Source organism: Eublepharis macularius, chromosome 7 (genome assembly GCF_028583425.1).
Source record: "Eublepharis macularius isolate TG4126 chromosome 7, MPM_Emac_v1.0, whole genome shotgun sequence".
Classification (NCBI taxonomy): Eukaryota; Metazoa; Chordata; class Lepidosauria; order Squamata; family Eublepharidae; genus Eublepharis; species Eublepharis macularius.
The window spans coordinates 94,389,372-94,400,036 of NC_072796.1; positions in this window are offsets into that span (position 1 = coordinate 94,389,372).

A 10,665-nucleotide genomic window follows, 5' to 3' on the forward strand; every position below is an offset into this window, starting at 1 on the left:
CCATTTTTGCAATTTTTCCCCCAAAAGGTAATATTGCACACTAGTATTGAGTTCCAACCCAAAGTGGTATCAAAATTTTACTTACAACAGAAGGTAGATCTGCCAGGTTGTTTTCCAAACCCCACTTCGCCTGCAGAACAAGCACTACACACCTTGGATCTCAAACGAGCTTTATTGTATTATTTGCATAGAACAAAGAGCTTTAGGAAATCATCTTCCCTGTTTGTCTGTTATGCTGGCACACGCAAAGGGTTGGCGGTGTCCTCCCAATCTCTGTCTCACTGGATTGTCTCTGCGATTAAACTGTGTTATCGACAGACTGGTACTCAGTGTCCCTTTTTGGTGAGAGCCCATTCCACTCGAGCCCAGGCTGCTTCTGCTGCTTTTCTGTGGGGAATTCCTCTTTGGGACGTCTGCCAAGCTGCAACCTAGTCTTTGCCTGATACTTTCATCAAGCATTACTCTGTGCAGGGCCGCGCCCATTGAGGCCAGGTAGGCGGTGGCCTCAGGCGCGGGGTGCCAGAGGGAGTGCCGGAGGAGGTGCGGGGGGCGGGAGCGCATGCCACAGAGCTGCAGCCTCCTATCCCTCCCACCCTGCGCCACCACTGCCGCCACCAGCACACGCCCCCGGCCAGGCACAGTAGCCATGGGCAGGCATCTGTGGCAGCGCAGGCAACTGAGCGGGAAAGCTCGGAGGACACTTGCGCACCATCACAGCCACCCGCCACAAACACAAAAAACCCTGGCACCACCCCTGACTCTGTGGATGTGAATGCAAGACGAGGATCAGCGGCTGGAACAGCTGTCTTACAGTCCTTGTTCAATTGATCACTCACACCCGCCCCTGTTGGTGAGTAGCTTGCTATACTCCCAATGTGGGGCTACACAGAAGGATGACGACGAAAAACAGTGTTTCCTACCTGTAACTGTTGTTTGTCAAGTGTCTTCTGCGCAGACACACATTCCCTCCCGCCTGCCCCACTGTGAGTGTTATTTAATTATCCTGACTTGCTCTCCAGCAGCCCAGGTGAACTGAGGGAATGTCAGGGATGCTCGCCCTAGCAACTGCGTTTTGGCGGGAACGCTACTGCGCAGGCGCAGTATGGGCGCGTATCCCCTTTAACAGATTTTAAGCTAGAAAAATCTCTCCGCAGCCGGCCTGTGCATGCACAGTCCCAATGTGTATTTGCACAGAAGACACTTGACGAACAACAGTTACAGGTAGGAAACACTGTTTTTCTTTTCCTGCTTCCTTCTCTCCTTCCCACCTACCAGCCAATGGATCTGTATCTGTCTTCAGGCTTTCTTTCCCCCAACTCCCTCAGCCTCTACCTAGGAAAATCTGGCCCCATTGTAAGTTGCTGCCTGCTGGGCCTGGCCTAGTTGCATGGTGGGGAACGCACAAGGGACTTGCACGGGTCATCTTATTTCACCTTTCTTCCTATTTTCCGCACTATTTCTTCTTTTCCTCCACTCAGCAACCTCCATCCTCAATTTTCCCTGCTTCTTATTCTCCTTCCCACCAACCAATCATTTACCCTGTCCCATCTTCAGCTATATTTACCATAAACAGGCAAGACAAATCTTCCTACACATGTGAAAGTGCCCCAAGTTTGCAGGAAAAAAAACACACTGGGGGATTTTTTAAAAACGCAAAATGGTAAAAAGAGCAGCTGTAGCTTTAACCAGATGCCCTCAGTGGCTGTTGACAGGCAACCATAACAGTTTAGCCAGTATTCCAGGTTTAGTTTCTATCAGGAAATGGCAGGGGGAAGTGGCAGGGCCCTTTTGAGGGCTGTTTTGGACTTTGAGGCAGGACTCATTGGGACCAGGCACAGAAGCAACCACTAAGCAACTTGATACTGCATCACTTGCATGACTCACCCAGGCTTGGCTGAATGCTACTGTTCAAAAGCAGCCTCCCCCTGCCCCCACCAGCATAGTAAAGTGGTTAGAGTTTGAGAGTAGGATCTAGGAGACCCAGATTCAAATCACCACTCTGCTGTGGTAACTCACTGGGTGTCTTTGATCCAATCACACACTCTCAGCCTAACATATCACTCAAGGTTGTTGTGAGGATAATATAGAGGCAAGGCAAATGGTGTAAGCTGCTTTGGGTCCCCATTGTGGACAAATGCAATATATAAATGAAGTAAATTAAGAAATAAAGGTGAAGATGGGGGCAGATAAAAGGTTAGTAGTTTAGTGAGTTTGAAGGAAAGAAGGATGTAGGGAAAGGTGAGCATATGGTGGTTGTCAGGAGGAGAGAAAGAGAAAATAGTGTGAGGAAGGGGAAACAGGGAAAGGTGAAGTACCTCCTGAAAGTCCCTACATGTTCTCCACCCTTCAACTAGGCCATAGGGGATAGGCGGCCAGGGTGGGTTGAGCTGAAGACAGGGGGACAGACAAAGGTGGGTAGGAAGGAGAGAAGCAAGCAGGAAAAGGGGGAGAGGCTATGGGGGGCAGTGAAGGGGAAAAGGACATGATGGGAGAGAGGAGAAATTACACTTGTTAGATATATTGATAATATATGAGAAATAATGACTTGATTTGTGGGTTTGATCATTAAGAAGATAATGGGGAATATAAAAAATGTGAGAATATAAAACAAATAGAAGAGAGGCAGTAGTGGAAAAGAAAATTTTGGAGAGATTGTAACTGTTAAAATAAGACAAGTGTTGTAGAGAATAATGGAAATGAAATATGTATTATTGTTCGTTTTCTAAGTTTCAAGTTCTGTTTTCTTTTTCTCTTTTTTCTTTTCCCCCCTTTCTCTTCTCTTGCTTGTAAGCTTTCTTTGCTATTTTCTTTTTCCTACTTTTTCTTTATTCTTGTTTTCTGCCCTTTCTATGGGCTTTTATTTATATTAATAAAATAAAAATAACTCTGAAAAAAAGATATATTGATGATACATCACTGTAATTTTCCACTTTGATTTAGAATTCTATTTAACTGCAAGTTTGCAGACTTATTGTCTAGAATCAGGCCATTAATAAATCATCTTACTCATTTTGTTTGTGCTCCCCCAAGAACACACCAAAACAGGAAGGGCCACAAGACCAGGAAAAATGTTCTGCTCCAGATAATTATTTATCCTCTAAAAATTACAACTTTTAAACCAGCTACAATGGAACCCAAATTATGTACTTTCCTTACACATAAGAAACCTTAGCATTTACCTTTCTCTAAGTCTTCAGATAAGATTACAGAAGTTCAGCAGAACAGTAGTTACAAAGCTAAAACAACCTTTAATACAAGTCTGTAATCTGATGGAAATCTATCCCTGTTCTATGAATATCTTTCCTTGGCATGGCAAACTACCAATGCCAAACTACATGACAATTCGGTTCAAGTTTAGTCCTGTTCACAAGTTACAGTGAATTTATGCATAACCCATATACAGTGAAATACATCTGTTGAGTAATTCTCATATTATGTTCAACACATGAACTGTTGAACATGTGGTTGAAATCCCATATATATCAAGGTACGGGTTTCATTTGCAAAATGATCACACATTGGCTCTTCCTTATAAATAGGTGTACTCACCTACAGGCAGGTAGTATGTGCATTCACTATAACATGAACAGAGCTCTAAATAGCAACAGATTTCAGCAAAATATTGACAAAAGCATTTAAAATCCCAAAAACTATTTTTGATGTGGAAGTATTATTCCTTCTTGGGCAAAGGACACATATTACACCAGGGCTGAATCCACACACCCACGGAGCGTCCCGGTGTTGCGCTAAATGTTCGCTAAACACCCGGAAGTGTAGCGTCTTTCCAGCGCGATTCGCTAGAATCGTGCTAGAAAGACGCTACACTTCCGGGTGTTTAGCGAACATTTAGCGCAACACCGGGACGCTCCGCGGGTGTGTGGATTCAGCCAATGACACATATTACCCCAATCCAGGACACATGTTACACGAATCCTACATCAGCTTCACTGGCTCCCCGTGGAATTCTGGATCCATTTCAAGGTGTTGGTTTTAACCTTTAAAGCCCTAAATGGATTGGGACCAGCATACCTGAGGGACTGTCTCTCCTCGTATGTGCCCCGGAGAGCACTTCGTTCAGCAGGTATGAACTTACTGGTGATCCCTAGCCCTAGGGAGGCTCGTTAGGCCTCAACCAGAGCCAGGGCCTTTTCGGTCCTGGCCTCAACCTGGTGGAACTCTCTGTCTGAGGACACTCGGGTCCACCAGGATCTTGTGTCATTTCGGTGGGCCTGCAAGACGGAGATGTTCCACCAGGCTTACGGTTGAGGCCAGCGTCAGGACCATCATTGAGCCTCCCACCGGTCTCTGGTATTCAAGTACAGCTCGTGTGTCTGTCTACCCTGTTTGTATGCTGGGGGCAGGAATGTGTAGCCAACTATATCAGGTTTTTGTATATATATAATTTTAATTGCTGAATTTTATTGTAGAATCTGCTATGTAATTGTACTTTATGACTGTTGTACCCCGTCCTGAGCCCACTTGTGGGGAGGGCGAGTTAAACACCGAATAAACTAAACTAAACTAAACTAAACTAAACTAAACTAAACTAAACTAAACTAAACTAAACTAAACTAAACTAAAGAACTTCTCTCCTCTCTTTCATTTACTCAGTGATAACAATATATGTAGAAAGCAGGTATTCTTATGAATGGATGGTATATATGCCAATAATGACAGGCTCTGGCAAGTATTACTGCTAAGCTTTGGATACTAAAAGTAACATAGTGTCCTCTAAACATGGTGGGTAGGGAAGAGATGAGCTTACCTAGCTTGCTTCAGTTTACCCTTCATATCATTCTCTGTAGTCAACACACAGGAGAACCTGTCACCCTTACACATACAGTTCCTTTATTGTTTCTAACTGGGACAGAACACTAACACACACTATAACCAACACCAAAGTGAGGCCCCTCCTGTACAGGCCCTGAGGGGGAAATAGAAACTAATTCTTGAGGACTCAAATTCTAAAACATATTATTATAAAACATATTTTTGGCAAAGAGGTACCCTACCTGGTACTGAAAATGCACCAGTGCTCTTTCATAGTGTTGGTGGTGGGAGAGGGTTCCATCAAGTCACAGCTGACTTATGGTGATCCATGGTGGGGTTTTCACGGCAAGAGACTAACAGGTGGTTTGCCATTGCCACCTGCCTCTGCATCCCTGGTCTTTGTTAGAGGTCTCCAATCCAATTACTAAGCAAGGCTAACCTTGCTTAGCTCCTGACATCTGATAAGATCGGGTTTACCTGGGCTATCCTTTCATAATACTATAGGAAGGAAAAAATCATCAGGTGTTGTTGGCTTTTAGAAGGCCAAAGTGGGACCAAATGTCTCCTGATATCACATTGCCTGCAGAGGTACAAGCCTGCTCTTGCATACCACGTTTATGCTGCTTGAAGAGCAGCAGTGTCAATGGCAGCTTTAATCCAGCAGTGGAATTGGATTGGGGGGCCATACGAGCCTATACAAGACACCACCAGACAAAATATGCACTAGATTATTTAGTTTATTGTGTTCTGTCTACACTAGCATGTAATCAATTTGTATAATAATTGGTCATTGCAGAAATAACCCTTAAAATGGGAAGTTCTTACTATCCTACCTAACATAACTCTAAATAATCAAAACTTGATGCTTAGCTAATAAACTGGATCTTTCCTTAATCCTGTCTTTGTATGATGGGCTCTCATTAGTCTCCAGGATAAAACTATCAATTACTAATGGTTGCAGTAGAAGACAAGTGAATATCTGTCCATTAAAATGACATGAGTTCATCCAATGGCCAGACAATATCCGTACTTATCAAATTTGTTCAACGTTAAGAACTAGTCTTGAAGATGAAACTTGTCGGTCATTGTCTTTCTGGGGGATGAAGCCAGGAGGAGGACAGACAGCAACAGAAGGCTGCTCCATGCCCTTTTAGTTCTCATCATTCTTTTTTAAAGTTTCTAGTTCTTATAATTGCTGAGATATAATTGCTATTTGCTTTTCTCCACTGTAAATGTTTTCTGTTCTACTCAGTATTTTTAAGTGTATCAGATAAAAGGAAGAAGCCTAAAATCTGCTTGTAAACACATGCAGCTATGCATGCAACTCTATGATAAATCAGCTTCTTCATTTGCCATCTTAAAGGCAATTTATGTTACTTCACGTCAGTATGTATTACTGCCTGTGGAGAGGCATCACTCAGGAATCTCATTTTCATTTATTTACTTCATTTATACCCCTTTTTTTCTCTCCAATGAAGACCCACATCATTGTCCTTTTCTCAATTTTATCTTCACAACAACCCTATGGGGTAGGTTAGGCTGAGAGAGTGTGACTGGCTCAAGGGAACCCAACAAGCTCCCATGATAGAATGGGGATTGGAACCTGTGTCTCCCAAATCCTAGCCCAACACTCTAACCACTATACTGTTAGGGGTCAGATTTGCCCTCACGATAGTAAGAAGGCTTATGAACATGGCAATATCATAAGCCCCTCTCTGTATGTTTAAACACAGAACATGCTGCCCAACTAGGCAGAAAAATGAAAGCCAGATCCCGCTGGGGAGATGGACAATTACTAGCACGTGAGATTCCAGGCAAGACCAGCTTTCAGCCCCCATGCCCCAGAGATGTGCAAAGTTCCTAGAGTTCCTGAATTAATCACCTTAACATACCCCACTGATCTTCCCTTATTCACGCTCCCATTTTCAGGTGATTCAGGGCTCTGATAGCCTTACCCACCTATCCATTGCAGGTCATCAATTATCACTGATAAGTTTAGTTTCACCCAGGAACTTTATTAAACCTTCCCAGTTTTATTGTCTCACCCCCCCCCCCCAGAGACAGGCTTCTAGCTCTTTTGTCTCACTGTGGAGACGGCCATTAAGTTATTATTTTGGGGGCAGGAGACGGAATCATGCCCCAGGGTATGTTCCACAGTATAATTGGACTGTTCCTCTGCCATAGTTGTATGCATGCCCTCAGATCCAGTATCCACCCACAGACTTCTGTCTGAGCTCTTTCTGCATTGAAGCACTGGTCACTCAACCCTCTCTCTCCCAGATGCTCTCTTCTGGATGGTAACTATCACCTAATCCCTCAAACTCTATCCCATTTTCCTCATTGTTTTCCAGTTAGCTCTGTGTGTGTGTTGTGTGCAGCTGACTTTTATTATTTTCAATAAAAACCCCTTTTGATTGAACATCTTCGTTATTAAAAGAGTTCTCTAGAAAGGACAATCCTCGTATACATAGGTGATCTTGCTAAGTTACCCGCCTTTCGCTGCCTCTCTTTGCATGCTAATTCCCTTCAACTCGCAAGGAGACCCTCCTATTTGAGTAACAATACCATGCTGGCACATTTTGCTGCATTCATATTGATATCAAAGGTAAACAATAACTGTTCTTGTAAAATAAAATTTTCACAATGAGCAGTACCTGACCCTTACAATAAATCACAAAGGAAGTAACCATTCCGTTTCCCTTAGTTTCTTCAGTGTATCTCTTCTCCCTCACTGGACTGAGAACCATGTATTCAGCAGTTTTTGTGTAGTCTCTTCTCTTTCCTTGATAACAAAAAGTCCTAGACTAAAAGACTTTTGGACATTCTGTATTCTTGGTCACACCCTTTTAAACCCAACTCTGCTTAGGATGGTACAATGAGAAATTTAGGAAACTTCATTATTAGCATGTTAATAAACCTATTAAATGGCTATTTATCTATGATGACTTTTATATTTTGTTTCAGCAACCTTTTTTCATTGCCTCAGTCACTGATTTTCATTTATAAGATTGGAACATGTGACCATTCTGGCAGCTTAGCTGAAGCTGACATTTCAATTCAGGCAATAAAAAAATACACCACATGAAGAACTCATGCTGAGAAATGGAAATAACCACTCTTACAAATATTTAGACCTTGTTCATACAATGCACTCTAAGTCCAGCAATACACATTCATTAGGATACCATTCCGGTTCAATCATTCCTATTAACATCTGCCAGTCAATCAAAAACAATGTTGAAAATGAGAACAGCAGTTTTAACTAATTTTATTTTATTAGGCAAACTATGCTCTCTTCCTATAGAGCCAAGATTCCATTAACAATCAAGTATTAGTGCAGGCACATGCTTGTGAAATAGTCATTGGGAGTTCCCAACTAAATGCAAAATCCACCGTTGGGACCTAAGTAAATTTTCCAACTTGTTTCTGGTCACATCAGTGACTATTTTCTGTATTCCAGACTTCAAAGTTCCTGGTTCTCATGGTGGGGAATCATCAGTACAGAACCTGAAAAACTAATAATTACAGTTTTGTGACATATGCTCTCACATAAAATATGACATAAAATAAAATTCATACTGAAATTGAAAAGTGCCAAAATATCAAACCATTTAAACTGTTATTAAACACAAGTAGTGTTAGCAAGTATTAGTTATAACCAAGATTTTTCTAAGCCAGCAATATTTCATCTTGCAGTATTTCTCACTCATGAGAATTTTAAGTCTAGCTGATGTGCAACAACTATTTCTTGGTTATTTGCTTTAAATAAGGCTGAATCATATAAACCACTTTACACAGTACGCTCAAGTTGAAGGGACCTAGCCTTAAAACATTTTAAAAGTTATTTTAAAACTCTTTTAAAAGTTATAGCATAATTTTCAATAAACTTTGTAGATAAGCCTTTGGTGGGAGGGGGGCAGGGGAGGGAGAGACACTCTTGTAACTCATAAATTATGGTCATTGCTATTTTGAACATTTCATGCAGACTCATGAGTTATGGTTTCTAAAAATAGGACAGAGTTTCCAATATGGTCAGCTGAAGGAAGTATGAAAATCACAAGTTCTTATTTAATTACTAACTTATAGAGGAACCTGATGAATGTACATGGCCAGGAAATAAAAAATGAAATTCTCAGAACTTGCAAATGAAATTGGTAACAAATCTGTGTATGTGTAGGATCACTATATTCATTAGGCATGCAGAATAGAGAACATTCAAACAAGACAAACCCTTCTTACATCTTTACAGAACAGGTGTTTGCACCACAGATAACTTGGCTTCGTGTTCCAGCCATATATATATCAATGCACCAAGATATTACATTTATATCCCATTTTCAAAGCAACTTTTAAAAAGATGAAGATAACAGCTCAAAGGACTAGATGTAATGATTCTAATGGCAATATGAGGGAAAACCTATTTTCACATGTCAGCAATGGGGTCCAATCTTGGTTTCAAAAATGTAGGGATAGCCATTAAGGATTATGTTCAGTACCAAGCTGCCCAAATGTTGGAGCATGACAAAGAGTTTAGTTCAGTTCAACGACATCAAATCCTTGTTTATAAAATGCAGCCATCCAGGTATGTGACCACTTGGCAATCATCACCTGGCTGCAGCACTATGTGGTAAACAGTGTGTGTAGCTTGGAGGAGTTTAACAACCACACCGAATACAGAGAGCCTCTATTTGGGGAACTGTGCTTAGGAGGAGAAAAAACAGCCAGATAGAGATGCACCCTTGCCTATCTGTTTCACGTAGCCATCGAATCCTCGTTGAAGGGAGGACAAAATTTTAAGTCTAACTTGTCTTAAACCAAGGTATTCTACTACTGATAATTAGGTACAACTTCAGCATCAAGCTGAAAAACAATTAAAATTAATAAGCAATCTAGTAAAACATTTAAGAGCTGTTAAAATACTATCACTGACTTTTATACTGAGTTTCACTATACATTAACACTGATTCTATAATAACTATTTGATGTAGAATTACATAGACTACTACTAATGAAAATTAACATCTGGTCATCAATACATCATCTTCCAAGTATGAAGCCTGTATGTTAAATAAGAATCAGCCAGCCTGCAATAGGTGTTACTGGTATTCAGATTTTTATCCTGCTGGGCTCGGGGCAAGTTTTGCTTCAAAAAACAAAAGCAACACAAATATGCCTGGAAGCATTATCAACCCCTTGAGAGCAGAGCATAGTTCCACAAACTGCTCACTTCCATTTGTTTGCTTTTCACACAGTCACCCAGTTTTGAATATCCCCTTCGTTTACAAACCAGCTTTCCCCCAGCACTCCTATGTCTCTGCAAGCAGACACAGAATAAGGGGAGACAACATTGGTTAGGATAATCAAAGGCCAACTTTTACTGATTTACATCCAATTAGTATCTGCAGTGGTCAAGGGCACAGAACATAGTCCACCATACCTGTTTTTGCAATGCAGGCACTCAATGGGATTCAGAAGCCAAACCCTCCTTTGGCTGGACATTCCTGACTTTTCAGGAAAGACCACCCTGGTTCCAATCCCCAGGTTGTCAAATTGTTTGCTGGCATGGCTTCTCCTTCTGGCAGTGCTGGAAGACGTACCATGTCCTATCTCCCAACAAGTCATGAGGTCTTTGGATTAAAGCTAATGGCACATCTCAATGGGTTCACATCCCAGCCCCATAAAGGCATTGTAGCCCAAGATTCTGGTCTGAGGTTTATCCCTTCACCTTATTAACTGATGGCTCAGAGTGCTCACCTAAGCTTTATACGTACTACTCAACCAACCTCAGCCACACCTGCCTGAAAATCTGCCCCAGCTCAGTCTGCTAGGGCTTGTGTGAATCCTATTCCTGCAACCTCCAGAGCAGACTAAATGGGTGGGGGTGCGGGGGGGCTT